At 46.3% G+C, this 12,204-nt stretch overlaps 6 non-coding genes across 6 annotated transcripts; all 6 read left to right on the top strand.

Moving 5' to 3' along the window:
- Positions 1 to 88: 88 nt before the first annotated feature.
- LOC130323981 (U2 spliceosomal RNA) lies at positions 89 to 279 on the top strand. Its single transcript, XR_008869142.1, has one exon. It is a non-coding gene; the product is annotated as a U2 spliceosomal RNA (small nuclear RNA).
- Positions 280 to 2,371: 2,092 nt separating this feature from the next.
- LOC130323996 (U2 spliceosomal RNA) lies at positions 2,372 to 2,562 on the top strand. The gene has a single exon (XR_008869156.1). It is a non-coding gene; the product is annotated as a U2 spliceosomal RNA (small nuclear RNA).
- A 2,079-nt stretch (positions 2,563 to 4,641) lies between these two features.
- On the top strand, positions 4,642 to 4,832 carry LOC130323995 (U2 spliceosomal RNA). Its single transcript, XR_008869155.1, has one exon. It is a non-coding gene; the product is annotated as a U2 spliceosomal RNA (small nuclear RNA).
- A 2,095-nt stretch (positions 4,833 to 6,927) lies between these two features.
- On the top strand, positions 6,928 to 7,118 carry LOC130323994 (U2 spliceosomal RNA). Its single transcript, XR_008869154.1, has one exon. It is a non-coding gene; the product is annotated as a U2 spliceosomal RNA (small nuclear RNA).
- Positions 7,119 to 9,213: 2,095 nt separating this feature from the next.
- LOC130323992 (U2 spliceosomal RNA) lies at positions 9,214 to 9,404 on the top strand. Its single transcript, XR_008869152.1, has one exon. It is a non-coding gene; the product is annotated as a U2 spliceosomal RNA (small nuclear RNA).
- Positions 9,405 to 11,497: 2,093 nt separating this feature from the next.
- Positions 11,498 to 11,688, top strand: LOC130323980 (U2 spliceosomal RNA). Its single transcript, XR_008869141.1, has one exon. It is a non-coding gene; the product is annotated as a U2 spliceosomal RNA (small nuclear RNA).
- The last annotated feature ends 516 nt before the right edge of the window (positions 11,689 to 12,204 follow it).

Below are 12,204 nucleotides of genomic sequence, written 5' to 3'. Positions count from 1 at the left end.
CATGGAAAATTGTCTGGCAGCCTCCCTGACAGCAAGCAGTGATAGTGCCCATGAAGGGGACCTTGTTGGGCCCGCCCCTTTCACGGTTATCGCTTCTCGGCCTTTTGGCTAAGATCAAGTGTAGTATCTGTTCTTATCAGTTTAATATCTGATACGTCCCCTATCTGGGGACCATATATTAAATGGATTTTTGAGAACGGGGGCCGATTTCGAAGCTTGCTTCCGTCGCCCTATGCATTGACCCGATATGGCAGTATCTTCGGGTACAGTGCACCACCCCCTTACAGGGTTAAAAAGAAAGATTCCTACTTTCATTGCTACCTGCTTGCTGGCTAGCCAGCTAGCCAGCCCTGTGGGCCTTGCTGCTGCAGCCAAAAAACAAAAGGTGGTGCTGCTGCTGCTGCTTCTGCTGCTTCTGCTTCTGCTTGTGTCTGGCCCCTGTTGGAGCGTCCAGGCACAGGACTTCTGCTGCTGCTGACTAAATGGCCTCCTTAATTGGATCATTTGAGTAGCCAGCACACCTGTGCAGGTAGGGCATGACATGATAGGCAGCTGCCTTGATAGCGGGTGGGTGCTGAATGTTCCTAATTGACAAAATAAGATTAATGCTTATGAAGAAATATAAAATCTCATCCCTTCCCCAATATCGCGCCACACCCCTACCCCTTAATTCCCTGGTTGAACTTGATGGACATATGTCTTTTTTCGACCGTACTAACTATGTAACTATGTAACATAACATGGGGGGGGGGGGGGGTCTCCTTGCTGTTCACACAGGTGTGTCATTGCTGTACATTGACCATGCATTGCTTCTGTGGTATTGCAAAGGCAAAGACAAATGCTTCCAGCCATCCATTGCACTAATGGATTGGTCATCAGCTGGCTGTCTATGTCCCGCATCAATATAGACCAAAGTACAGAGGGTTAGGCTATGCTATTGTGCACCTACCTGATGCATCAGAAGGTGCGAGGCCCTTGCTAAATTCTGTGCACAGACTTTGAGATCTATACTTTAGACTGTATCTAAACCTGCTCCAACATGGACTGACATTCTGGCCTACTTTCAGCCGATGCGACTTGTCTGTCGCTGAACAGTCGCTTTTTATGTATTCAGCACCTATGTATAATGTTGTAAAAATGCTCTAGAAGCTAAAGTCGCAGAAATGTCACACATATTTGGCCTGCAACTTTCTGTGCGACAAATTCAGACAGGAAAAATCAGTATAAATCCTCAGAAAATTATCCCCCAGTGTCTCCATCTGCTGGCGGTATTGAATAAGCATTGCTGCACTGATGGGGTATGCATTAGACGAAAAAAAAGAAGAAAAAGAAGAATAATACGCCCAGAAAAGAGGCGAAAAGGAGAAAAACGTAAAAAAACGTGAAAAAAAAGTAAGAGGAAGAGAAGGGAAAAAAAGGTGGAAATGGGTTTAAAAGTGATTTCGGCGGAGAAATATATATATATATATATATATATATATATATATATATATATATACGCGCACACACACACATATATATAAACGTATTCTCCGTTGAGATATTGCAGCCGCTGCTGTGTCCAGGCCCAGGAGCCTTAGCACTGTGCTGTGATGTCACTCAATACCACTGACATCACTAGGTGTAAACAACATCTCTCCTTTGCTGTGTATGTGACTATGGAGCTGTTTGGTGATGTCGTCTATTATGGCCTTCATAGAAGCAACAGGAGATTGTTGCATCCATCTAGAACCCTCAGAACTACAGTGCTATGATGTCACTCACTTCCACAGGCCTTGCAGAGTGTAAACAACAACAACCCAGCTTTGTTGTGTATGTAACCATAGGGATTTGTGATGTCACCTAGAACCTTCACAGCAGCGACAGCTTTATGAGGAGCATCAGCACTGCTCTGCCTGAGCAGAACCATCACCGCCATAGGTTGTCAAATAACCCGGATTTAACCCACACAGGTAAGTCCAATGGGGTGCAGGCATGTCCTCTATGCTTACAGCTTCCCGTGGGTGTTGGTTTGATACCGTTTGGGGACAGCCAAGGAGGCATCTGCAGGCAACAAAGGTAGGTGTGTGCTTGTGTGTGTGTTTCCTATGCAGATCCTAAGCCCAGTGTCACATGCAAGTAGGAGGAGTAAGAAGGGTTCCTGGCAAATCCGGGTTATGGATTGCATTTAAAAAGGCCCCGTGGGAGTGCAATGGGCCCCTGTCTTGCTGCTTAGCAATAATGGTATGGGTTTAGGTTCTGCTGTGTGTACTGGTGGTTGACTGCCCCCCAGCCCAGAGTGTGCATGGAAAATTGTCTGGCAGCCTCCCTGACAGCAAGCAGTGATAGTGCCCATGAAGGGGACCTTGTTGGGCCCGCCCCTTTCACGGTTATCGCTTCTCGGCCTTTTGGCTAAGATCAAGTGTAGTATCTGTTCTTATCAGTTTAATATCTGATACGTCCCCTATCTGGGGACCATATATTAAATGGATTTTTGAGAACGGGGGCCGATTTCGAAGCTTGCTTCCGTCGCCCTATGCATTGACCCGATATGGCAGTATCTTCGGGTACAGTGCACCACCCCCTTACAGGGTTAAAAAGAAAGATTCCTACTTTCATTGCTACCTGCTTGCTGGCTAGCCAGCTAGCCAGCCCTGTGGGCCTTGCTGCTGCAGCCAAAAAACAAAAGGTGGTGCTGCTTCTGCTGCTTCTGCTTCTGCTTGTGTCTGGCCCCTGTTGGAGCGTCCAGGCACAGGACTTCTGCTGCTGCTGACTAAATGGCCTCCTTAATTGGATCATTTGAGTAGCCAGCACACCTGTGCAGGTAGGGCATGACATGATAGGCAGCTGCCTTGATAGCGGGTGGGTGCTGAATGTTCCTAATTGACAAAATAAGATTAATGCTTATGAAGAAATATAAAATCTCATCCCTTCCCCAATATCGCGCCACACCCCTACCCCTTAATTCCCTGGTTGAACTTGATGGACATATGTCTTTTTTCGACCGTACTAACTATGTAACTATGTAACATAACATGGGGGGGGGGGGGGGGGTCTCCTGGCTGTTCACACAGGTGTGTCATTGCTGTACATTGACCATGCATTGCTTCTGTGGTATTGCAAAGGCAAAGACAAATGCTTCCAGCCATCCATTGCACTAATGGATTGGTCATCAGCTGGCTGTCTATGTCCCGCATCAATATAGACCAAAGTACAGAGGGTTAGGCTATGCTATTGTGCACCTACCTGATGCATCAGAAGGTGCGAGGCCCTTGCTAAATTCTGTGCACAGACTTTGAGATCTATACTTTAGACTGTATCTAAACCTGCTCCAACATGGACTGACATTCTGGCCTACTTTCAGCCGATGCGACTTGTCTGTCGCTGAACAGTCGCTTTTTATGTATTCAGCACCTATGTATAATGTTGTAAAAATGCTCTAGAAGCTAAAGTCGCAGAAATGTCACACATATTTGGCCTGCAACTTTCTGTGCGACAAATTCAGACAGGAAAAATCAGTATAAATCCTTAGAAAATTATCCCCCAGTGTCTCCATCTGCTGGCGGTATTGAATAAGCATTGCTGCACTGATGGGGTATGCATTAGACGAAAAAAAAGAAGAAAAAGAAGAATAATACGCCCAGAAAAGAGGCGAAAAGGAGAAAAACGTAAAAAAACGTGAAAAAAAAGTAAGAGGAAGAGAAGGGAAAAAAAGGTGGAAATGGGTTTAAAAGTGATTTCGGCGGAGAAATATATATATATATATATATATATATATATATATATATACGCGCACACACACACATATATATAAACGTATTCTCCGTTGAGATATTGCAGCCGCTGCTGTGTCCAGGCCCAGGAGCCTTAGCACTGTGCTGTGATGTCACTCAATACCACTGACATCACTAGGTGTAAACAACATCTCTCCTTTGCTGTGTATGTGACTATGGAGCTGTTTGGTGATGTCGTCTATTATGGCCTTCATAGAAGCAACAGGAGATTGTTGCATCCATCTAGAACCCTCAGAACTACAGTGCTATGATGTCACTCACTTCCACAGGCCTTGCAGAGTGTAAACAACAACAACCCAGCTTTGTTGTGTATGTAACCATAGGGATTTGTGATGTCACCTAGAACCTTCACAGCAGCGACAGCTTTATGAGGAGCATCAGCACTGCTCTGCCTGAGCAGAACCATCACCGCCATAGGTTGTCAAATAACCCGGATTTAACCCACACAGGTAAGTCCAATGGGGTGCAGGCATGTCCTCTATGCTTACAGCTTCCCGTGGGTGTTGGTTTGATACCGTTTGGGGACAGCCAAGGAGGCATCTGCAGGCAACAAAGGTAGGTGTGTGCTTGTGTGTGTGTTTCCTATGCAGATCCTAAGCCCAGTGTCACATGCAAGTAGGAGGAGTAAGAAGGGTTCCTGGCAAATCCGGGTTATGGATTGCATTTAAAAAGGCCCCGTGGGAGTGCAATGGGCCCCTGTCTTGCTGCTTAGCAATAATGGTATGGGTTTAGGTTCTGCTGTGTGTACTGGTGGTTGACTGCCCCCCAGCCCAGAGTGTGCATGGAAAATTGTCTGGCAGCCTCCCTGACAGCAAGCAGTGATAGTGCCCATGAAGGGGACCTTGTTGGGCCCGCCCCTTTCACGGTTATCGCTTCTCGGCCTTTTGGCTAAGATCAAGTGTAGTATCTGTTCTTATCAGTTTAATATCTGATACGTCCCCTATCTGGGGACCATATATTAAATGGATTTTTGAGAACGGGGGCCGATTTCGAAGCTTGCTTCCGTCGCCCTATGCATTGACCCGATATGGCAGTATCTTCGGGTACAGTGCACCACCCCCTTACAGGGTTAAAAAGAAAGATTCCTACTTTCATTGCTACCTGCTTGCTGGCTAGCCAGCTAGCCAGCCCTGTGGGCCTTGCTGCTGCAGCCAAAAAACAAAAGGTGGTGCTGCTGCTGCTGCTTCTGCTGCTTCTGCTTCTGCTTGTGTCTGGCCCCTGTTGGAGCGTCCAGGCACAGGACTTCTGCTGCTGCTGACTAAATGGCCTCCTTAATTGGATCATTTGAGTAGCCAGCACACCTGTGCAGGTAGGGCATGACATGATAGGCAGCTGCCTTGATAGCGGGTGGGTGCTGAATGTTCCTAATTGACAAAATAAGATTAATGCTTATGAAGAAATATAAAATCTCATCCCTTCCCCAATATCGCGCCACACCCCTACCCCTTAATTCCCTGGTTGAACTTGATGGACATATGTCTTTTTTCGACCGTACTAACTATGTAACTATGTAACATAACATGGGGGGGGGGGGGGGGGTCTCCTGGCTGTTCACACAGGTGTGTCATTGCTGTACATTGACCATGCATTGCTTCTGTGGTATTGCAAAGGCAAAGACAAATGCTTCCAGCCATCCATTGCACTAATGGATTGGTCATCAGCTGGCTGTCTATGTCCCGCATCAATATAGACCAAAGTACAGAGGGTTAGGCTATGCTATTGTGCACCTACCTGATGCATCAGAAGGTGCGAGGCCCTTGCTAAATTCTGTGCACAGACTTTGAGATCTATACTTTAGACTGTATCTAAACCTGCTCCAACATGGACTGACATTCTGGCCTACTTTCAGCCGATGCGACTTGTCTGTCGCTGAACAGTCGCTTTTTATGTATTCAGCACCTATGTATAATGTTGTAAAAATGCTCTAGAAGCTAAAGTCGCAGAAATGTCACACATATTTGGCCTGCAACTTTCTGTGCGACAAATTCAGACAGGAAAAATCAGTATAAATCCTTAGAAAATTATCCCCCAGTGTCTCCATCTGCTGGCGGTATTGAATAAGCATTGCTGCACTGATGGGGTATGCATTAGATGAAAAAAAAAGAAGAAAAAGAAGAATAATACGCCCAGAAAAGAGGCGAAAAGGAGAAAAACGTAAAAAAACGTGAAAAAAAAGTAAGAGGAAGAGAAGGGAAAAAAAGGTGGAAATGGGTTTAAAAGTGATTTCGGCGGAGAAATATATATATATATATATATATATATATATATATATATATATATACGCGCACACACACACATATATATAAACGTATTCTCCGTTGAGATATTGCAGCCGCTGCTGTGTCCAGGCCCAGGAGCCTTAGCACTGTGCTGTGATGTCACTCAATACCACTGACATCACTAGGTGTAAACAACATCTCTCCTTTGCTGTGTATGTGACTATGGAGCTGTTTGGTGATGTCGTCTATTATGGCCTTCATAGAAGCAACAGGAGATTGTTGCATCCATCTAGAACCCTCAGAACTACAGTGCTATGATGTCACTCACTTCCACAGGCCTTGCAGAGTGTAAACAACAACAACCCAGCTTTGTTGTGTATGTAACCATAGGGATTTGTGATGTCACCTAGAACCTTCACAGCAGCGACAGCTTTATGAGGAGCATCAGCACTGCTCTGCCTGAGCAGAACCATCACCGCCATAGGTTGTCAAATAACCCGGATTTAACCCACACAGGTAAGTCCAATGGGGTGCAGGCATGTCCTCTATGCTTACAGCTTCCCGTGGGTGTTGGTTTGATACCGTTTGGGGACAGCCAAGGAGGCATCTGCAGGCAACAAAGGTAGGTGTGTGCTTGTGTGTGTGTTTCCTATGCAGATCCTAAGCCCAGTGTCACATGCAAGTAGGAGGAGTAAGAAGGGTTCCTGGCAAATCCGGGTTATGGATTGCATTTAAAAAGGCCCCGTGGGAGTGCAATGGGCCCCTGTCTTGCTGCTTAGCAATAATGGTATGGGTTTAGGTTCTGCTGTGTGTACTGGTGGTTGACTGCCCCCCAGCCCAGAGTGTGCATGGAAAATTGTCTGGCAGCCTCCCTGACAGCAAGCAGTGATAGTGCCCATGAAGGGGACCTTGTTGGGCCCGCCCCTTTCACGGTTATCGCTTCTCGGCCTTTTGGCTAAGATCAAGTGTAGTATCTGTTCTTATCAGTTTAATATCTGATACGTCCCCTATCTGGGGACCATATATTAAATGGATTTTTGAGAACGGGGGCCGATTTCGAAGCTTGCTTCCGTCGCCCTATGCATTGACCCGATATGGCAGTATCTTCGGGTACAGTGCACCACCCCCTTACAGGGTTAAAAAGAAAGATTCCTACTTTCATTGCTACCTGCTTGCTGGCTAGCCAGCTAGCCAGCCCTGTGGGCCTTGCTGCTGCAGCCAAAAAACAAAAGGTGGTGCTGCTGCTGCTGCTTCTGCTGCTTCTGCTTCTGCTTGTGTCTGGCCCCTGTTGGAGCGTCCAGGCACAGGACTTCTGCTGCTGCTGACTAAATGGCCTCCTTAATTGGATCATTTGAGTAGCCAGCACACCTGTGCAGGTAGGGCATGACATGATAGGCAGCTGCCTTGATAGCGGGTGGGTGCTGAATGTTCCTAATTGACAAAATAAGATTAATGCTTATGAAGAAATATAAAATCTCATCCCTTCCCCAATATCGCGCCACACCCCTACCCCTTAATTCCCTGGTTGAACTTGATGGACATATGTCTTTTTTCGACCGTACTAACTATGTAACTATGTAACATAACATGGGGGGGGGGGGGGGGTCTCCTGGCTGTTCACACAGGTGTGTCATTGCTGTACATTGACCATGCATTGCTTCTGTGGTATTGCAAAGGCAAAGACAAATGCTTCCAGCCATCCATTGCACTAATGGATTGGTCATCAGCTGGCTGTCTATGTCCCGCATCAATATAGACCAAAGTACAGAGGGTTAGGCTATGCTATTGTGCACCTACCTGATGCATCAGAAGGTGCGAGGCCCTTGCTAAATTCTGTGCACAGACTTTGAGATCTATACTTTAGACTGTATCTAAACCTGCTCCAACATGGACTGACATTCTGGCCTACTTTCAGCCGATGCGACTTGTCTGTCGCTGAACAGTCGCTTTTTATGTATTCAGCACCTATGTATAATGTTGTAAAAATGCTCTAGAAGCTAAAGTCGCAGAAATGTCACACATATTTGGCCTGCAACTTTCTGTGCGACAAATTCAGACAGGAAAAATCAGTATAAATCCTTAGAAAATTATCCCCCAGTGTCTCCATCTGCTGGCGGTATTGAATAAGCATTGCTGCACTGATGGGGTATGCATTAGACGAAAAAAAAGAAGAAAAAGAAGAATAATACGCCCAGAAAAGAGGCGAAAAGGAGAAAAACGTAAAAAAACGTGAAAAAAAAGTAAGAGGAAGAGAAGGGAAAAAAAGGTGGAAATGGGTTTAAAAGTGATTTCGGCGGAGAAATATATATATATATATATATATATATATATATATATATATATATATACGCGCACACACACACATATATATAAACGTATTCTCCGTTGAGATATTGCAGCCGCTGCTGTGTCCAGGCCCAGGAGCCTTAGCACTGTGCTGTGATGTCACTCAATACCACTGACATCACTAGGTGTAAACAACATCTCTCCTTTGCTGTGTATGTGACTATGGAGCTGTTTGGTGATGTCGTCTATTATGGCCTTCATAGAAGCAACAGGAGATTGTTGCATCCATCTAGAACCCTCAGAACTACAGTGCTATGATGTCACTCACTTCCACAGGCCTTGCAGAGTGTAAACAACAACAACCCAGCTTTGTTGTGTATGTAACCATAGGGATTTGTGATGTCACCTAGAACCTTCACAGCAGCGATAGCTTTATGAGGAGCATCAGCACTGCTCTGCCTGAGCAGAACCATCACCGCCATAGGTTGTCAAATAACCCGGATTTAACCCACACAGGTAAGTCCAATGGGGTGCAGGCATGTCCTCTATGCTTACAGCTTCCCGTGGGTGTTGGTTTGATACCGTTTGGGGACAGCCAAGGAGGCATCTGCAGGCAACAAAGGTAGGTGTGTGCTTGTGTGTGTGTTTCCTATGCAGATCCTAAGCCCAGTGTCACATGCAAGTAGGAGGAGTAAGAAGGGTTCCTGGCAAATCCGGGTTATGGATTGCATTTAAAAAGGCCCCGTGGGAGTGCAATGGGCCCCTGTCTTGCTGCTTAGCAATAATGGTATGGGTTTAGGTTCTGCTGTGTGTACTGGTGGTTGACTGCCCCCCAGCCCAGAGTGTGCATGGAAAATTGTCTGGCAGCCTCCCTGACAGCAAGCAGTGATAGTGCCCATGAAGGGGACCTTGTTGGGCCCGCCCCTTTCACGGTTATCGCTTCTCGGCCTTTTGGCTAAGATCAAGTGTAGTATCTGTTCTTATCAGTTTAATATCTGATACGTCCCCTATCTGGGGACCATATATTAAATGGATTTTTGAGAACGGGGGCCGATTTCGAAGCTTGCTTCCGTCGCCCTATGCATTGACCCGATATGGCAGTATCTTCGGGTACAGTGCACCACCCCCTTACAGGGTTAAAAAGAAAGATTCCTACTTTCATTGCTACCTGCTTGCTGGCTAGCCAGCTAGCCAGCCCTGTGGGCCTTGCTGCTGCAGCCAAAAAACAAAAGGTGGTGCTGCTGCTGCTGCTTCTGCTGCTTCTGCTGCTTCTGCTTCTGCTTGTGTCTGGCCCCTGTTGGAGCGTCCAGGCACAGGACTTCTGCTGCTGCTGACTAAATGGCCTCCTTAATTGGATCATTTGAGTAGCCAGCACACCTGTGCAGGTAGGGCATGACATGATAGGCAGCTGCCTTGATAGCGGGTGGGTGCTGAATGTTCCTAATTGACAAAATAAGATTAATGCTTATGAAGAAATATAAAATCTCATCCCTTCCCCAATATCGCGCCACACCCCTACCCCTTAATTCCCTGGTTGAACTTGATGGACATATGTCTTTTTTCGACCGTACTAACTATGTAACTATGTAACATAACATGGGGGGGGGGGGTCTCCTGGCTGTTCACACAGGTGTGTCATTGCTGTACATTGACCATGCATTGCTTCTGTGGTATTGCAAAGGCAAAGACAAATGCTTCCAGCCATCCATTGCACTAATGGATTGGTCATCAGCTGGCTGTCTATGTCCCGCATCAATATAGACCAAAGTACAGAGGGTTAGGCTATGCTATTGTGCACCTACCTGATGCATCAGAAGGTGCGAGGCCCTTGCTAAATTCTGTGCACAGACTTTGAGATCTATACTTTAGACTGTATCTAAACCTGCTCCAACATGGACTGACATTCTGGCCTACTTTCAGCCGATGCGACTTGTCTGTCGCTGAACAGTCGCTTTTTATGTATTCAGCACCTATGTATAATGTTGTAAAAATGCTCTAGAAGCTAAAGTCGCAGAAATGTCACACATATTTGGCCTGCAACTTTCTGTGCGACAAATTCAGACAGGAAAAATCAGTATAAATCCTTAGAAAATTATCCCCCAGTGTCTCCATCTGCTGGCGGTATTGAATAAGCATTGCTGCACTGATGGGGTATGCATTAGACGAAAAAAAAGAAGAAAAAGAAGAATAATACGCCCAGAAAAGAGGCGAAAAGGAGAAAAACGTAAAAAAACGTGAAAAAAAAGTAAGAGGAAGAGAAGGGAAAAAAAGGTGGAAATGGGTTTAAAAGTGATTTCGGCGGAGAATATATATATATATATATATATATATATATATATATATATACGCGCACACACACACATATATATAAACGTATTCTCCGTTGAGATATTGCAGCCGCTGCTGTGTCCAGGCCCAGGAGCCTTAGCACTGTGCTGTGATGTCACTCAATACCACTGACATCACTAGGTGTAAACAACATCTCTCCTTTGCTGTGTATGTGACTATGGAGCTGTTTGGTGATGTCGTCTATTATGGCCTTCATAGAAGCAACAGGAGATTGTTGCATCCATCTAGAACCCTCAGAACTACAGTGCTATGATGTCACTCACTTCCACAGGCCTTGCAGAGTGTAAACAACAACAACCCAGCTTTGTTGTGTATGTAACCATAGGGATTTGTGATGTCACCTAGAACCTTCACAGCAGCGACAGCTTTATGAGGAGCATCAGCACTGCTCTGCCTGAGCAGAACCATCACCGCCATAGGTTGTCAAATAACCCGGATTTAACCCACACAGGTAAGTCCAATGGGGTGCAGGCATGTCCTCTATGCTTACAGCTTCCCGTGGGTGTTGGTTTGATACCGTTTGGGGACAGCCAAGGAGGCATCTGCAGGCAACAAAGGTAGGTGTGTGCTTGTGTGTGTGTTTCCTATGCAGATCCTAAGCCCAGTGTCACATGCAAGTAGGAGGAGTAAGAAGGGTTCCTGGCAAATCCGGGTTATGGATTGCATTTAAAAAGGCCCCGTGGGAGTGCAATGGGCCCCTGTCTTGCTGCTTAGCAATAATGGTATGGGTTTAGGTTCTGCTGTGTGTACTGGTGGTTGACTGCCCCCCAGCCCAGAGTGTGCATGGAAAATTGTCTGGCAGCCTCCCTGACAGCAAGCAGTGATAGTGCCCATGAAGGGGACCTTGTTGGGCCCGCCCCTTTCACGGTTATCGCTTCTCGGCCTTTTGGCTAAGATCAAGTGTAGTATCTGTTCTTATCAGTTTAATATCTGATACGTCCCCTATCTGGGGACCATATATTAAATGGATTTTTGAGAACGGGGGCCGATTTCGAAGCTTGCTTCCGTCGCCCTATGCATTGACCCGATATGGCAGTATCTTCGGGTACAGTGCACCACCCCCTTACAGGGTTAAAAAGAAAGATTCCTACTTTCATTGCTACCTGCTTGCTGGCTAGCCAGCTAGCCAGCCCTGTGGGCCTTGCTGCTGCAGCCAAAAAACAAAAGGTGGTGCTGCTGCTGCTGCTTCTGCTGCTTCTGCTTCTGCTTGTGTCTGGCCCCTGTTGGAGCGTCCAGGCACAGGACTTCTGCTGCTGCTGACTAAATGGCCTCCTTAATTGGATCATTTGAGTAGCCAGCACACCTGTGCAGGTAGGGCATGACATGATAGGCAGCTGCCTTGATAGCGGGTGGGTGCTGAATGTTCCTAATTGACAAAATAAGATTAATGCTTATGAAGAAATATAAAATCTCATCCCTTCCCCAATATCGCGCCACACCCCTACCCCTTAATTCCCTGGTTGAACTTGATGGACATATGTCTTTTTTCGACCGTACTAACTATGTAACTATGTAACATAACATGGGGGGGGGGGGGGGGGTCTCCTGGCTGTTCACACAGGTGTGTCATTGCTGTA

Source organism: Hyla sarda, unplaced genomic scaffold (assembly GCF_029499605.1).
Source record: "Hyla sarda isolate aHylSar1 unplaced genomic scaffold, aHylSar1.hap1 scaffold_2571, whole genome shotgun sequence".
Classification (NCBI taxonomy): domain Eukaryota; kingdom Metazoa; phylum Chordata; class Amphibia; order Anura; family Hylidae; genus Hyla; species Hyla sarda.
Note: the sequence above shows the minus strand (reverse complement) of the source record. Positions and strands in the feature narration are given on the sequence as shown.